The sequence below is a fragment of the Capsicum annuum genome, chromosome 11, assembly GCF_002878395.1.
Source record: "Capsicum annuum cultivar UCD-10X-F1 chromosome 11, UCD10Xv1.1, whole genome shotgun sequence".
NCBI classification, from domain to species: Eukaryota; Viridiplantae; Streptophyta; class Magnoliopsida; order Solanales; family Solanaceae; genus Capsicum; species Capsicum annuum.
The window spans coordinates 162,251,189-162,268,807 of NC_061121.1; the positions used below are offsets into that span (position 1 = coordinate 162,251,189).

At 35.0% G+C, this 17,619-nt stretch overlaps 1 long non-coding RNA gene and 1 other non-coding gene across 2 annotated transcripts; one reads left to right on the forward strand and one right to left on the reverse strand.

Annotated features, from left to right (window-relative positions):
- Positions 1–1,558: 1,558 nt before the first annotated feature.
- LOC124888521 lies at positions 1,559–17,109 on the reverse strand. Its single transcript, XR_007046894.1, has 3 exons — positions 16,951–17,109; positions 16,786–16,872; positions 1,559–2,071 (listed from the first exon to the last, which is right to left on the reverse strand). It is a non-coding gene; the product is annotated as an uncharacterized LOC124888521 (long non-coding RNA).
- Positions 11,938–12,044, forward strand: LOC124889163. The gene has a single exon (XR_007047775.1). It is a non-coding gene; the product is annotated as a small nucleolar RNA R71 (small nucleolar RNA).
- Positions 17,110–17,619: the final 510 nt, after the last annotated feature.

A 17,619-nucleotide genomic window follows, 5' to 3' on the forward strand; every position in this document is an offset into this window, starting at 1 on the left:
ACTAGATATATTACTATCCTAGTTGCGAATCACCCTAACATAAGAGTTGAACTTATTTCTCGTGTTCCTCATCCTATTCTCTTATTCCCATGGTCAGTTTATACAAGAATTATACATATATTCTAATGTAGGCCCGACACTAAAATGGTAATTACAAGAACAAAAGCACAACTAATTATAAATAAACCTCATTGATGTAAACTAATACCAGACAATCATGTTCCGATCGTAACCCCAAAACAAGGGTAACTAGCCACTCATATTCATAATTAACATCCAAAAAATCAAAGTGTTCATATCAAAATAGAAGTAGAAGAATAGAATGGTAAAATAACCTTAATTGGAATCCCTTCAATATTTTCTCCTTGCTTAAACGTGTATAAAAGCTACCTCAAAATAATACAAGTGTCCTATTTATAGTTGGGTAAAAATTCACGTTTTTGACACTCCAATGTGCCATACCCTTATCATGGATCCACGTAGGCAGGGCATGCCCTTAACATTGATGCATATTGGAAATTACAATTTACATTTTAATCTTCCAATGTTTCATACCCTTATCACAGAGCACCTTTGGCATGGCACACTCCAGTGTTAAATTCTACATTTTAAGTCCAAAGTGCAGTCTTCATCTCTCGGTCCTTGTCTCATTCTTCGTAAACGTGGTTGTACTTAGTTTAAGCTTATTTTGCTTATAATATTGTTCGTGATTCCTTCAATCATCTACAAACTTGGTGTTGATGCTCATCAAGCTCCATTTTCATCGAATTCCACTCCTGTAACACTTATCATATCCATCAATTCAAGAGTATGAATTTAGCTCAAATACAAGACATTATATACAAATTAGCTCATGAATTAAGTGTAAGAATTAGCACATGGACGTATAAATACGCCTAAGAATACCAAAGTTATAGAGGCCTACCACACACGTAAGTGTACGTGGTTAGACAAGAAATATAGTAGCTCTAAATGAGCCAGATATCAAACCCACAGGAACAACTAGTTTAGCAATTTAATTAATCTCGTAATCAATAATATTTCAATCACGTGTTGTGAATTGTGATATATCAAAAGGTTTGTAACAATTACTATTTCCTACTAATGTGTGAACAAAGAAAAGTATTGATAGTAAAGTTGAAATCAATACAAAGAAAGATTCCAGGGTTACGACATGTCATATAATCATGTTTAGTAATTGTTTATTTTAATGAACTTTATTTCTTGACTTGCGGGCTATGAAGTTAAGCGTACGATTCGAGAATAGTCATCCTCTAAATTCTCTATTTTAATTAATCTCACAACTACATCATTGTGTGGGGATGTGGTATTTTAATCCAAACGCTTAAGTGCTTTCATCCCATATATATCCAAATAAGGTAAACTAGGTATATTGCTATCCTAGTTGCGAATCACCCTGCTTTCCTAAGAGCTGAACTTATTCTTTGTGTTCCTCGTCATATTATCATATTCCTATAGTCAGTTCATACAAGAATTACACATGTATTCTAATGTTGGCTACACACTAAAATAGTAATTACAAGAACACAAGCACAACTAATGAGAAATAAACTTCACTAATTTAAATTAATACCAAACAATTATTTTCTGACCATAACCCTAGAACAAGGGTAATTAGCCACTCATGTTCGTTATTAACATCCAAGATATCAAAGCGTTCATACCAAAATAGAAGTAGAATATTTGAATGGGAAAATAACCCTAATTGATATCCCTCGAATGTTTTTCTCCTTGCTTAAATGTGTACAAAAGCTTCCTCAAAATAATACAAGTGTCCTATTTATAGTTGGGTCAAAATTCATGTTTTTAACACTCCAATGCGCCATGCCCTTATTGTGGAGCACTTTGGGCAGGGCACGCTCCAGTGTTAAATTCTGCATTTTAAGTCCAAGATGCACTCTTCATCTCTCGGTCCTTGTCCCATGCTTCATAAATGTGGTTGTACTCCTTTTAAGCTTATTTTTCTTATGATGTTGTTCCGGATTCCTTAAATCATCTACAGACTTGGTGTTGATGCTCAATCAAGCTCCATTTTCATCAAATTCCATTCCTGCAATACTTATCATATCCATCAGTTCATGAATACACATTTATCTCAAACATAAGGCACTATATACAAGTTAGCTCATGAATTTAGTTCATGTAAGGGTAAGAATTAGCACTTGGATTACGCCGAATATAACCACCCCATACTTAGAGTCTTGTTCACCCTTGAATAAGTCTATACAATTATTCTCATCACATAACAACTTCATATAACTACCATAACAAAATACTTAAGTTAGAACCACAATGACTGCTCATGATTCATCAACTTTCATCCCAAACATGTCATGTCACAAATTAAAACATAGGAATACTATTTTCAAACTTCCTAACCTCAAGAATCGAGTCTACAAAGTTAGCAAACTCATGCATATTATTGGACCAATAAATCATACAAGTATTCTAACCATCATCAACATGTGCCCTCACAACGAGAGAATTATCCATATTCACTCACTACTATGCAATATATTACAAAAATATGTATGCAAATCAAAATTTTCTCTCTCCTAAAGAATTCATATATGACATAGGATGACCCATAAGCTTTCCCTTAAGGTACTACTCTACTAATGTAAGAATATCGATGCTTAGGATTAAGTAGGACTTTCGGGGTTGTAATGTAGGATACGGGACCGGTAGGTGCTATTTTTGACAATATCATGACTATCTTCTCTAAGCTCTTTAATATATCACACTTTATGCAAAATATTCTCCAACCACTCTATTTTCTACCAACTTTTATCACTCTATGCCTTTTTAGTTTTTTCTTCCCCATCTCTTTAAGCTAGCTTAAAGATTTACGTAGGGAGTATTAACTTCTCATAATGCACTTGGGATCTATGTTCTGTTTATTTCACTAATCCCTCCTATCAACATATAAATTTAAAACACCAAAAGTTAATTCTCTGGGGCATTATTTTCACTATTTTCCTCTTCACTTGTACACTCTTAAATAATTTAATTTTTCAATCAAAGCGCTTAAAAGTTTTGGATCAAATTGGGTCCAATTGAAAGAAAAAGATTAAGCTACAGATAAGCCTAACAAAGAACAAGATTAATGGAGCTAACTAAAGTTATGCAACAAAGGTAATCAAAAAATGTTAAAAACATGGATGTCGAAGAAATGCCTATATCATCTCCTAAACTTAATTCTCTTTAATTTCTTTGTAAACCCATTGAGCAAGTTCTAGACATCACTATGCACATAGAATATATATAAAACCTCACTTACACATGGCGTAAGCTAAATTCAAGTAGGATCCCTATACACTCTTGATCCAATAATTGCACGAATTCAAAAATTATGCCAAAATTAGCAAAAAGTCACATAGCTAAGCCTAGGTGTTTCAAGAATATTACTTAACCTTATTTCGACACGCTTTTTAAAAATAGTTCATCTTACGTACTTATATGGCCCAACAAAATTACTCTCAACTAGATTAGTGATCAGGCTCTGCTACCTACTCACTCCCTAAAACTAATTCCCCTTTGGACGGTCGTCATCCATTCATCATTAAGAAAGATACCTAAACTATGGCTTATTATTGACCCCTAACCTAAATTTTTTTATTTTTAAAATTTACTCTATTATCCTAAAAAAATACTCCTAAAACATAAAAACTAGATCCTATTCGGTTCAATGAGACTGTCCTCAGGTTAAGAACCAAAAACAAAAGATGAGGAACCCAAAATAATAATAATGAAATAATTAAACTATTACTAAATATTACACAGCCAAACACAAATAAGTTTGAATATTTATTATTACAGACCAAATTTAACAACTAGAATGTCATTCCAAGCCCAAATAACAAAATAACAATCCAGACAAAGTAGAGTAGCATAACATCCACAGATAGCAGATCAAGAGTAATATCTAACATCCTACACTTAGAATGTAGAATTGTCCCCAGTATTTACAAAAATAGAACAAAATAAAAAGTGAGGTGATTTAAAAACTCCTTGTTCACTTCTCATCCATGCAATCATCAAAATCTGGGCCCAAGCCCTCATCATCCAAATCAAGGTCTACATCATCATCATCCTTATACACAATGTCTGAATCCTATAAACGTTGATCCTTATTAGTTAAAATTTCGTCTCCACATGCTCTACAAAATCTGGTCTAATTCGCAATGAAGTCCTGGTATGACGACCCAGTAGGTAGTCAAGCTCTACCCTACGTATCTCATCTTTGGTAGTTGCTCTAGATCCCACCCGTACCTATAACATTGTAGCCTATACATACATGTTGTGATATTATCATCCCAAGCATGACACTAAGGTAGTGTCAGTATTGGACCATGAGATACATCAAAAGCTTGTGTCTGTGCCATATCCAACAAATGCATCTCCAACAATGGCCTGTAGTCCAAGGACTCTTCCTCAGCATCTATTCCTCTCAATAATCTAGTAAACAACCCACCAAAGACATACCTGCATCCCTGATGGATGCTACCCTTTTTCATTATCAACATGATCACTACATATGTTGATCTCAAAACCATTCTGCATCAAGGCATAAGTCAAATAAACTCGATCTCGCATGAACTTTGTCATGTTCTTTCGCGAAATAAGATAGTGATAAAAAATATTCATATGAGCATAGAGAAATATGAGATTATATTCCCTCTTTTGGTGACGAATCCACCTAGCCGTAGACCTATTATTGCATAGTAAGTTCCTGATATCAGCGGCTGGTGGAGTAATATTCAGTTGTCTCAGCTAAAGTGGGTATGCCTTAAGAGTACCCAAGAGGACATTTAGATCACTTGTATCAAACTTAACCACTTGCCCTTAAATTTAGACCTCCAAATCAGGCTGCCTCGGGTCCCAATTAGCATAAAATTCTCGGATCAAATGCAAATTGCACTAAGTAGACTACTCAAAGATAAATGCCATTCTCAGCTCTTTAATCCTCTAAATAATGCTAGGGAACTCTCTCCTCAAGCTCTCCAAGTTAATGATCTCATCTAGGATATATTTGGATTCTGTGCGATTAGTATACCATTTTTCCCCTTTTCCAAAACTCACTGAATCCTATACCTACGAGTTTGACCTCGTGGGACTATCGAGGCTCTGGGTACATGAGCAACATTACAAACTCTTTTCCTTTCCTCACCTGAGGGACCAACAACTTCTTTTCCTTTTTTTGCCTGCTTAACACAGTGTATGGCAAACACAATCGTAGAATAGCCATGTCAAACTAAATCCTACAAAGCTAGCCAACACCAAGTGTAGGAGGATTTTAGGGTAGTTGCTAGCATAGGTGTATGAGTATGGAACTAGGGTACTCAGACTTTCTTTTTTTCTTAGTATAACCTCATAGTCACAACACATATGCAAACATTTAACCATTTTAAAACTTATGTCAATACTCATGGATGCATAATTCAATCCTATGTTGCTCTACTCAGACTTCAAGCAACATACATTGATTCTAACGGCATAATCTCTATACAATTCACAGTACGCCAAACACAGTACCTACCTCAAATGCTAAACTTATAAAATATTCATTTAATACATGCACATACAAACGGATATGTTTGGTATTACTTAGTGTATTCAGTATGGTTATAGTAGGGTTATTCTTGAAGTTGACTCAGAGTTGCTTATTAAGTGGATCAAATAGGTTATTTCACCTCAATGGAACCTTATTCATTAGATCACGAGTTACGGGATTTGATCAAATTATTGAATTATTTTTATTGTAAGCATGTCTATAGAGAAGCAAACTATCCCGTAGATATGCTTTCCAAGCACAGCCATATGATCGACAGTACAGAGCAGTATTATACTTATCATCAGTTACCATATGATGCTATAGGTTATTATATGTTGGATAAGGTGGGAATGATTAATTTTAGACAAAAGAATTTAAAACGCATAAATCAGCCTCCTTAGATTCACTTGGATTGGATCTTCTTGCATAGGTACTCACTTGTTTCGCTTATCTCATCTCATCATCTTCATCTATGTTATTCTCATTAGTTTATAGCTTTCATGAAGATATTAAGTTTTGTTTTGATTTTCTTCTTACTTTATAAGGGGAGAATCTCCCTTATTTATGTTTTCCTAGATTATATTGTACTGAAAAGAGTCCTCTCTTCTAGGTGCTTATATCTAGGTTTCATATTTAGTAACAGGGATGAGTCGATCGACCTTAGTAGGTTAGTTGACTTTGAACCACCATATGCGGAGGTAAGGTCTATGTCCACCTCCTTTTACTTTTATTTATTTTATTTATGATAAGGCTTGGGGGTGTGTGGATCAAACCCTAACCACCATGGGAGGTGAGATCCCCGGGTAAGGTCTGTTTCTCAAAAAAAATACATGCACCTATTCCAACAGACCTCTAAGAGGACAAACTATTCATTAAATGCTCATAAAATACATGACGCTAGTCACTAAATAAGAACAATTATATGAACAATGAAATCAGAACACCTATTTATGCCCTATTTTAGTTTTCACCTTTTTAATCGAAAGCAATCATAGCAGCAAATACCTTCAAAATGCAATATAAAGAAGATATTCATAGCATATGTAGTTTGAAAGATGAATAGAAATCAAACCTATAAATAAACTGAAATAAGCATTCCACAAACAACTGAACTAGGTAGAAATTAACTCCTAATCAACAAACACTATGAATTCTAAAAAGGATTGTATGAACAAACCTCAATTTGTGATAGTTTGATCCACCCCATAACAACAAACTTACAAGTGCACCTAACAAGAACACTTCACCCCAATAAAATTAGGTAAGAGAGAAAATAAGGTACGAGACTTACCTTCTTGAGAGTCGACGAAGAAAGAGATGACCTTGGGAGATATGCTTGGCTTGGCACGCTTTAATTTTGAGCAATTCTTTGGGAATGACACACTAGGATTGTGAGATGAGGAGGAAATTAGGGATTTAGGGGATTTTAAAAAGGCAACTCAATTTTTAAGAGATGAAATCAAGTTTGACATGGTTTTTAAAATTAACAATAGCCAAAATTAACCCTCTCCATGTCACGCCCCTATCACGAAAGATAGGGAGCATGGCACGCCTCTATCATGGATGATCACTAAAAAGGGAGTGGCCATTTTTTTCATTAGCATGCCATGCCTTTATCACAGAGGACAAAGAGCGTGGCGTGCCCTTGATACAAAGGCTCATCGGAATGCAAACTTGGGGGAATTTTGGTTCCCCCATTTTTTTGCCTATGTTTATATTCATACATAGTGCCATTTTCATACCTAGTAGCTTCCCAAGAACAACTTTTACACACTTCATCTCTTTCTCCATGTGAAGGCATCCCTCAGTCCTGTAGATTCTCATTTAAAACAAATAAAACAAATTTTAAAAGGTGGGTTGCCTCCTGCCAAGCATTGTAGTTTTGGTCGTGGCTAGACATATATTTTGTTTTATTTTTTATTTTTATTATTTTTTACTTTTATTTTATTTTTCTCAAGTAAAAGAAGAATCTATGCTATTACATTATATTTATAGGTTGTCTCCCATGTAAAGCCTGATTTAACATCACAGCATGACCAAGCTCAAAATCACTCTTCAGAAAGTTGCCATGATATCCTCTATTGATCCTCATCTTCACTCTAGTAATATTTAACTCTTTGCCCATTTACTAGAAATATCATACCTTTTTCCTTATCAATTATCTCAATGACCTCATGAGAAGTCATCCTCGCCAGTTTAAATGGTCCATACCATTTAGATTTTAGTTTATCAGGAAATAACTTTAATCTCAAATTGAACAACAATACCTTTTATCCGGGCTCAAGTGAGCGGGGCACTATATTCTTGTTATACACTTTTTCATCATCATCTTGTAAAGCTTTGCATTCTTATATGTATGCAATCTAAATTCTGCAAGATCTTGTAAGTGCAACATCCTTTTCTACCTCTTTAACATAGCATCAAGTTTTAATTTCTTCACAACCTAATACTCTTAATTTTCTAACTCAATTGATAAATGACATTCTTTTCCAAATACTAACTTGTAGGGAGATGCCCTAATGGAAGTCTTGTACATTGTCCTGTATACCCACAATGCATCATTAAGTTTCATTGCCCAATGTTCACTGTGCATTCACTATTTTTTGCAAAATTTGCTTCACCTCATAATTTTACACCTCTACCTGACCACCTATTTGGGGATGATAAGTTGTAGAAATCTTGTGTCTCACCCCATATTTGGCCAACAAATTTTTAAGCCAATGATTAGTGAAACATGTGCCATCATCACTAATAATGGCTCTTGGAGTTCTAAACTATGTGAATATTTGATTTTTCACAAACTTAACAACTACTTTGGAGTCATTTATAGGGAGTGTTGTGTCTTTCACCCACTTGGAAACATTGTTTACTACCACTAGAATATGTGTTTTCATATGAAGGAGGAAAAGGGCCTATGAAATCTACCCCTAGACATCGAATATCTCAAACTCTAGTATATTGTTCAAGAGAATCTCATGCCTCCTAAAAATAGACCCTATCCATTGACATTGATCAAATTCTCTGGCAAATTTAGTCGCATCCTTAAATAAGGTGCACCAAAGGAATTCTTACTGTAAAGCCTTATGAGCTGTGCGCTCACTGCCATGATGGCCTCCATATAGAGACGAGTGATAACTCTCTAAAATCTGTTTCACTTCATATTTTGGTATGCATAGTCTAATCACTTGGTCAGGGCCCTGTTTGAACAAAAATGGCTTATCCAATGTGTAAAATCAAGACTCTTGATATAATTTTTTTCTTTGTTAATTTCTAGACTCGAGTGGGTACATCCCATTCACAATTAGATTAATGATGTCCACATACCATTGTAACTCTGTGACACTCAATGTTAAGAGTTTCTTATTATAAAACTCCCTCATATACTACCATCTTCTTCCACAAGAGGCCAACTCTCCAACCTAGAGAGAGGATTTGCTACTTGATTTTCAACCCTTTTTTTGTCTTTTACCTTTAGATCAAACTCCTATAAAAACAATATCCTGTGAATCAGTCAGGGTTTAGCATATTTCTTATCGGATAAGTAGAGAATAACTGTGTGATCCATATACACCATCACTTTGGTCCCCACTAAGTAAGATCAAAACTTGTCAAATGCATATACCAGAGCCAACATCTCCTTTTCTGTCACAGTGTAGTTGGTTTGCGCTATGTCTAGAGTCTTGCTAGTATAATAAATGGAATAAAAGATCTCATTTTACTGCCCTAACACTGCTCTGACAGCTACATCACTCGCATCACACATCAACTCTAATGGTAACTCTCAATAAGGAGCAATCAATATAGGGGCCTCTGCCAATTTCTTCTTTAACTCCTCAAATGCTTTCAGAGATTCATCCCTAAATTCAAACTTAACCGTTTTTCAAGCAGCTTACACGTCAATCTTGCTACCTTTGAAAAATCTTACCTTCTATAAATTTGGTGTGCTTAAGGAAACTGAGTACTCCTTTGAGTAACACATGAGGTGGTAACTTCTCTATCACTTCCACCTTTGCACGATCTACCTCAAATCCTTTTTGTGACACCTTATGGCCAAGGATAGTGTCTTTCTTAACTATAAAGTGACATTTTTTCCAGTTCAACACCAAATTTGTTTATTCATATCTCGCTAAGACCCTATCTAGATTCTATAAACATAGATCAATGGAGTTACCAATAATAGAGAGGTCATCCATAAATACCTTGATGAAGTCCTTCACCATGTCACAGAATATATCCCTCATAAATATTTGAAATATTGTTAGTGCATTACATAATCCAAAGGGAATTTACCTAAAAGCATACATCCTATATAGACAGGTAAATGTCATTTTCTGTTAATCTTATGGAGCTGTGGCTATCTAATTATTGCTAGAGTACCCATCTAGGAAGTAATAGTACTCATGTACAGCTAGTCTATCAAGCATCCAATCAATGAACAGGATAGGATTATGATCCTTGCGAGTGGTATCATTGTCTCTACTTTCATACCATCTTATTTGGGATAATTGAATGAGACTAACCTATTTACTATATGAAATAGGATAGACTATACCTACATCAAGCCACCTGATCACTCTTTTTGCAGTACTTTCTTCATGACAGGATTAAATCTTCTTTGGTATTGCATACTAGTCTGTTATACAATAAGTGGGGTTTATCCCTTTTATGTCTGATATCTGCCATCTAATGGATTTCATCCTTCTTTTTAGCACTACTAAAACCTCTCTAACTTGAATATCTGATAATCCTATAGAGAGAATCATAGGTAAAGTGTCATTATCTCTAAGAAAAGCATATTTTAGGTGTGAAGGTAGAGACTTAAGCTATAATTTAGGCACTTCCTTAATAGATGGCCTATGAGACTGACTAAGGGGCCTATTCAAAGGCTCAAATACGCCCCTGTGAATAAAGAAACTTGCAACATCTACCAATAGCTACATCAATCAATGCACATCCAGTCACTAAAAAAGGATGTCCCAAAATAAATGAGACTATCGGATCTACATCAATGTCCAAAATAATAAAGCTCACAGGAAATATGAGAGAACCACTTACACTGACATATCTTCCACTATTCCATTAGGTCTGGCAAGTGTGCGATCAACCAACTCTAATACCATTGCGGTGTGCCGCAGACTACCAAACCCTATTTTCTTGAACAAGGACATAGGCATGAGATTTATACTTGCCTCAAGATCACATAAACCTCGAGCACTAACAGACTTCACAATAATGATAAGAATAGTAAAACTTCCTAGATCCTTAAGCTTCATAGGTCGCCTGTTCTGAATCCTTGAGGTGCACTTTTCAATAAAATAAATCGTGGCATATTCAGTCAACCTGTTCTTATTCTCCATAATATCATTGAAGTACTTGGCATATTCAGGGGTACCCTAAAAATATCAATAATAGGAAAGTTAATGTGAACCTATTTCAATAAGTCAATAAATTTTTGTTAGCATCTTTCCTCTTTCTGTTTCTTCAACCTCTATAGGAATGGTGGGGGACTTTACATTTTTCACCTTAGTCTTAGTGCTCTCAAATTTTTGGGCTCTAAATTCTCCAATTATAGCCCACTGTAAGTAGAAATTACATTTACTTGCTTGGGATTTGGAGCAGTATCACTTGGTAAACCTTCTTAAGGTCTAGTATTCAGTGCTGCCACAAGCTGACTCAACTGAGCCCCCAATTTCTTAATAGCTAACTGTTGATTTTTTATATTGGCTACCATTTGTGCTTGATTTTTCATAGTCTATTTTAGCATTTCCTCCATATTTCTTGACTGAGCAGTGGTTAGATTACCCTAGCTATGTTGTTGTAGATTCTAATTTCCTAGCCCTCAGTAATAATTTGTGTTTTGTCCTTGGTTTTCACCTCATCAAAAATTAGAGCAATATCGCCAATTACCATTATAAGTATTTCAAAAATTATGATTCCTTTGGCATTATGCATTACCCATATAATTCACAGATTTTAGATTTGTTTCATAAGCATCTGCTACATGGTAACCGCTACCACATACCTCACACCAATTCAAAGTCTGTTGTACTACATTAACTATTACTGCTTTGTGGTCCAAACTCAAGTTGTTGAATTGTGTGTTCATTTGGTTCTATAGAGAAGAAATCTATGTTGTGATAGCTATTAATTGGTCAGACTCTAACACCAATGCACCTTTTCTTGGTTTGCTGCTTGATACATATGCATTCCACTTAGGGTTTCCCTGTGAGATATAATTCAAGAGAGTGTAAAATTCATCATAAGTTTTTTCTAGTGCTTGTGTACCCACTGCTAAATCTAGGAGAATTTTTGTATATGGATCAAGTTCCTCAATAAAAGTATGTAGTAAAGCTTTATTAGTTTGATGGTGGTAAGGGCAATCACGAAGGATGGACTTGAACCTATCCCGTGCTTGGTAAAGATTCTTGCCATCTTTCTACCTAAAACTCAGAATTTCACTTCTCAATCATGTGGTCTTCTAGATGGTAAAAACCAAATCAAGAATTTCCATGACAAATCATCTTAAGTAGTGATGGAATTGGGTGGCTCTATCTTTAGCCACTGCTTTAGTTCCCCTAGCAAAGAAAAGAGAAAGAGAGTAAGTCTCACATAATTGGTCAACACTCCTACGAAAATGTAAGTATCACTAATTTCAAGAAAGTTCTATAAATGTTGTTATGGATCCTCATTATATAAACCAATGAGCAGCTTGGTAGTGTGCAAGAGTTTCACCACTAATACACCCAAACTATAACTCCCTTAAAAGAGTGTGATCAATCAATGTCATATATATAACCTAACAAAAGTTGGGGTCGAATCCCATAAGGAATAGGGTTCTAATTAAGTTGTATGCAATTAATCGACTTTTAATCATCAGTTTCTACAAAATAGGGTGTTTTGTTGTAATTTCAATTAAGTAAATTAGGTATGTAATTTTCAAATATAATTATCTTCATAAGTCTTATGGATCCATTTCAAGAAAGTCACAGTGTAGAAGAGTATAAAAGAAGGCTTGGGATGCAGCATGCTACTTCAAACACTTCAGAAAAATATGGGTCTTTATGGTCTCAACCATGACTTTTAGTATTGTTAGAGATGAAGAGAAACAACCCACTCTTAAGTTGGAGAATCAGCAAGTAGGAGTTATGGCAAAGTGACTCTAGTTTATTCTAAATGCAATCAGAATGAGAAGATGCAATTATAGAAATCATTAAAAGATATAGCAATGACAAATCAGGATCCTTAGCTGGTAGAAGGAGATTTTAATATTATAAGGAATGAAGAGGAGAAGTTAGGTAGTTTACCAGTCATATTAGAAGAGATAGATCATTTTAACCAACGCATTAATATATGTAATTTAGAAGAGGCTGCTTTCAACGGTAGTAAATTCACATAGTGGAATGGTAGAATTGATGGAGAATGCATTTTCAAAAGACTTGATAGAGTCTTGGCGAATGATATGATGCAGGAAAGGTTTCCAGTTATAGAGGTGGAAAATTTGATTAGAACTAGTTCAAATAATGCACCAATGTTGATGCAGTGTAGTACTCAATAGGTAAACCTAGTTAAACCTTTCAGGTTCCTTAATTTCTAGATGCAAAAAGACTCCTGATTAGAAGTCATTAGATAGAATTACAGTATTGATATAGGAGGTAATCCCTTTATCATATTCCATTAAAAACTCAAGAAGACCAAAGCTGCATTAACTCAATCGAGCCAGCAAACTTTGGAAATATTTTTCAAGAGATTGCTACTCTTAAAGAGGTAATAAAGGCAAGGGAAAAATAGTTTGAAGAAGATCCCTCAGGAATGAATAGGTCTAACCTGTTCAAAGCTTAAGATGAGTTAGCTATGTAACTAAAAATGGAGAAGGAATTCTGGAGACAGAAGGTTGGTTCAAGTGGTTCAAATATGGGGAGAGAAACACAAAATTCTTTTATGTTGTAGTCAAAGAAAGAAGATCAAGACTTAAGATCCATAGAATTCAGAATGATGAAGGGGATTGGCTAAATAATTAGGATGAAATAGCTGAGGCAGCAACTCATTTTTATCAACATTAATTCAAAAAGCAAGAAGATACTGAAGATTTTTCTATGTTGGATGTGTTGCCAAGTATAGTGAAAAATGATCAAAATTTGGAATTGAAGAGAATCCCAACCATTGATGAAGTAAAGAAGGCAGTAATGGGTTTGAACAGAAATAGTACAGCTTGTCCTAATGGTATGACAGGTGCCTTCTTTAGGGATGATAATAGCATTTTTCTGTGGGGGTATGCTTCCCAGGTTTATCACTCATACAAATTGGGTACTTTTGCCTAAGAAGCTAGTGGTGAATAATTTTTAGACTTGAGACCTATTTCACTGAGCAATTTTGTGAACAAGATATTTTCTAGAATTATTCATGAAAGGATCAGGAGTATTTTACCAGTCATTATTTCTGAAGAGTAGGCTAGCTTTGTTCAAGGTAGAAGCATAGCAGAGAATATATTGGTTGTACAAGAGATAGTGGCTGAAATCAAAAAAAGAGGTAAACCTCCAAATATGGTGATCAAGTTGGATATGACGAAGGCATATGACAGAGTTGAGTGGCTATTTTTGACAAAGGTGTTAAGAAAGATAGGTTTCTGTTAAGAAATTATTGACTTGGTGTTCAGATTATTGTCTAATAATTGGTACTCTATACTGATGAATGGACAACCTAAGGGTTTCTTTAAATCCTCAATAGGTCTTAAGTAAGGGGACTTATTGTCTCCTATACTATTCATCATTACAGCAGAAGTGTTATCTAGAAGTTTTAAAGAATTGATGATGAGGAAAGAGTTCAAACTATTTGGGATACCTAGAGGTAGTCCAAAAATCAATCATCTTGCTTTTGTAGATGATATGATTATTAAGTGCAAGGCTGAGTTAGTAACTATGCAATTAGTGACTACTACATTGGAAAAGTATGAGAAGGTGTCTAGACAGAAGATCAATAAGGACAAGAGTGTCTTATATGTGCATGGATCTGTGTCTAATGGTGTAATAGTTATGGCAGAGATTTCTACAGGTATATTAAGGCAGGAATTCCCATTTAACTATTTAGGATGTCCTGTATTCTACATGAGGAAGAAGAAGGTGTACTACCAACAATTAATAAAAATAATCAGTAGCAAGTTATAAGTTTGGAAAGGTGAACTCCTATCTTATGAGGAAAGAGTTGTTTTGATCAAACATAGTCATGATGAATCCTCCAAAGAATGTCCTGTCTACTATTCAGAAAAGTTTTGCTAAGTTTTTCAGGAGTAGTACAATAGGAGAAAGGGATAGACATTGGGTTTCTTGGTCTAAGTTGTGCCTACCAGAAAAAGAAGGGAGTTGGGGTTCAGACTATTGCAAGATGTATCCACTACCTTGTTTTGTAAATTATGGTGGAACTTTAGGACTAAGAAATTAATATGGAGTGAGTACATGATGAACAAGTATTGTAGGAAGTACCATCCTAAGGAAGTTATATGGAAAACTGAAGAGGGGTCCCAAGTTTGGAAGAAGATATTACGGGTAAGGGATCTCACTGACCATCTTATAATATGGAAGCTTAGAGGGGGGATGCTTATATTTGGTATGACAATTGGACTGGTATTGGAGATTTGTAAACTGTCATGCATGATAGTAAGGAGTAGGATGATAGACAGGAGAAGGTCAGGGATTTAATGCTTAATGGATAATGGAATGCAGAATTACTAATAGGTTTGTTTATAGAAGAGATAGTAGAGCACATTCAGCAGAAAATAACACCTCCTCCGTAGTTAGGTCAATATGATAATGAAATATGGAGTATAGATTCAAAAGGGAAATTTAGTGTGAGCACAGCCTGGCAATATGTGAGATACAAAGAGCATACTAATGAGTTTTACAAGCAAGTGTGGATAAAAGGTGTGCCCTTCAAGATTAGCTTTTTCATGTGGAGAATGTGGAAAGGCAAAATCTTAGTTGATGCTACTATTAGAAGATGGGGAATAGAGGGACTCTCCAAATGTCGGTGTATCCAGAATCCAACTCAGGAGACTGTCTCATGTGCTACTGAGATCTTATACTGCTAACAGGACTTGGTCCTATTTTTCTTTCTTTGCAGGTATTTATATACAAGAGTTGAGCTTGAGAAATACAATTCTAGCATGGTGGGAGGAATAAGTAAAAGAAAGAGAGAAAGAAAAGAAGAAATTCTTTGAAACATAAAGGCAAAGGAGTATCGATGAAGAGATTAATATTTAATGCCACTAAGCATCTGAGAATGCTATTGAAAGTGAGAAAGCCAACTTTGGATTTTCCATTGGAATGGTCAAATATTTTGAAGCAATTGAATCAGATGAAGCCTAGACTTAGAGGAATACCAGTTTTATGAGAACTGCCAAAGAGTAATTGGGTGAAATATAACTCAGATGGAGTATCTAATGGAAATGGTGGGAGCAGTTCTTGGGATTTTTGTCTTAGTGACACACATGGTGAGTTGATGCATGCAGAAGGATCAGTAATGGAAAACACTAATAACATAGAAACAGAGGTTATGGCTATTCTACAAGCAGTAATGCATTACAACAAATCAAGGTAGATGAAGGTTATTATGCAGATTGATTCACTAATTATGCAAAAATTGCTGACAAAGCAATGGAAGCACCATGGAAAATAACAAATAAAATTAGTTTAATATGGTAGTTATTATCAGCTAAGCAGGTACATTTTCAACACATATAGAGAGAGGGCAATTAACTAGTAGATTATCTTGCAAATTTGGCATTGGAAAAGCGGGAATTCAAGTACACAACATTCAATCAGCTACCAAGTACAGGAAGGAGGATCTTAAATAGTGACAAGCAGCAATGTCCTTACTTGAGAGTAGCATTGACCAAAAGGTACTAAGACTAATAAGACTGGGTAGATTCATGACAAGTAGTTTACATACTACATATTTACAACCAGCAAAGCTTCACAAAAAGGGGGAATTACTACTTAGACTATCTACACCAACAAAAAAAATCAAATTCTTAATAGATCGGGGGGTCACATGGTCAGATTGTCAGTGCGTGCAACTGAAGTCATTGAAAACACCCAATTACATATGGGTTCGAGCATCTCACAATATTTATCCCTTCCATAACTACACAACTAAAAAGATACCATTGAGGGTTAAAGCAAACCATAGTTGGAAGCACACAAGAAGGGATCTGTTACCTGGATGCAACATCAAGCTTTAGTGTATGTGACCTAGCTTGTTAAAACCAAAAATCATTGAGTACACCCTTATAACGAAGAAACCAACTACAACGAAAGAAGATCATGTGTTAAGCAGTAATGGAGGAGTTTCTAGCAGGCGTAAAACTAAAAAAAAGGACTTACTCTTGCAAGCTGGAAAAAATATCAAGCTAGATCAACCAAGGAATGGTGTTAATCACTTACAATAAAAGCAACTCAAAGTTGCGATTCTAAAGAAAAACATGGAAGGCGGTGAAATGATAGTGATATTACCTAAGATCAAATTATAAACCCTACTCCTTTTATTTCTTCTTTCAATTGGACCGGGTCAGTATGTGGACCGGGACAATTTGTATGTTGGATCTTTTTTGTAATTTTGTTTGGATGGGTTGGTCCATTCATGTATGGATTAAGTTAAATAATTAATAAAATTCCAACTTAAACCCAAAAAAGTGTTAATAGTAAAGAAAGAGCAAACTAGGATTATGTTAACCTTGGTGTTCAATTACTTTAAAAGTTTTGGGTGAATGAGCTAATACACAAACATGTGATTACAGGGAAATTGAGATCAATTTTCCATCTATGTGTTTCCCAACTTTCAAAATAGTTTTCACTTTAATTTATCTCAAACTTAAAGTGATTAGATAATAATTCAATACACACCTCAAGAATTTAATCCTGTTAAGGCACTAATCTATATTTAGAGACTGAAAATTCTACATTCCTGTCACTAATCTCTTTTCCCAACATTAACCTCTTTATTCAAGCAAGTAAAGTTTTAGGGCATATTCTCAAGTTTACAACCAGGATAAC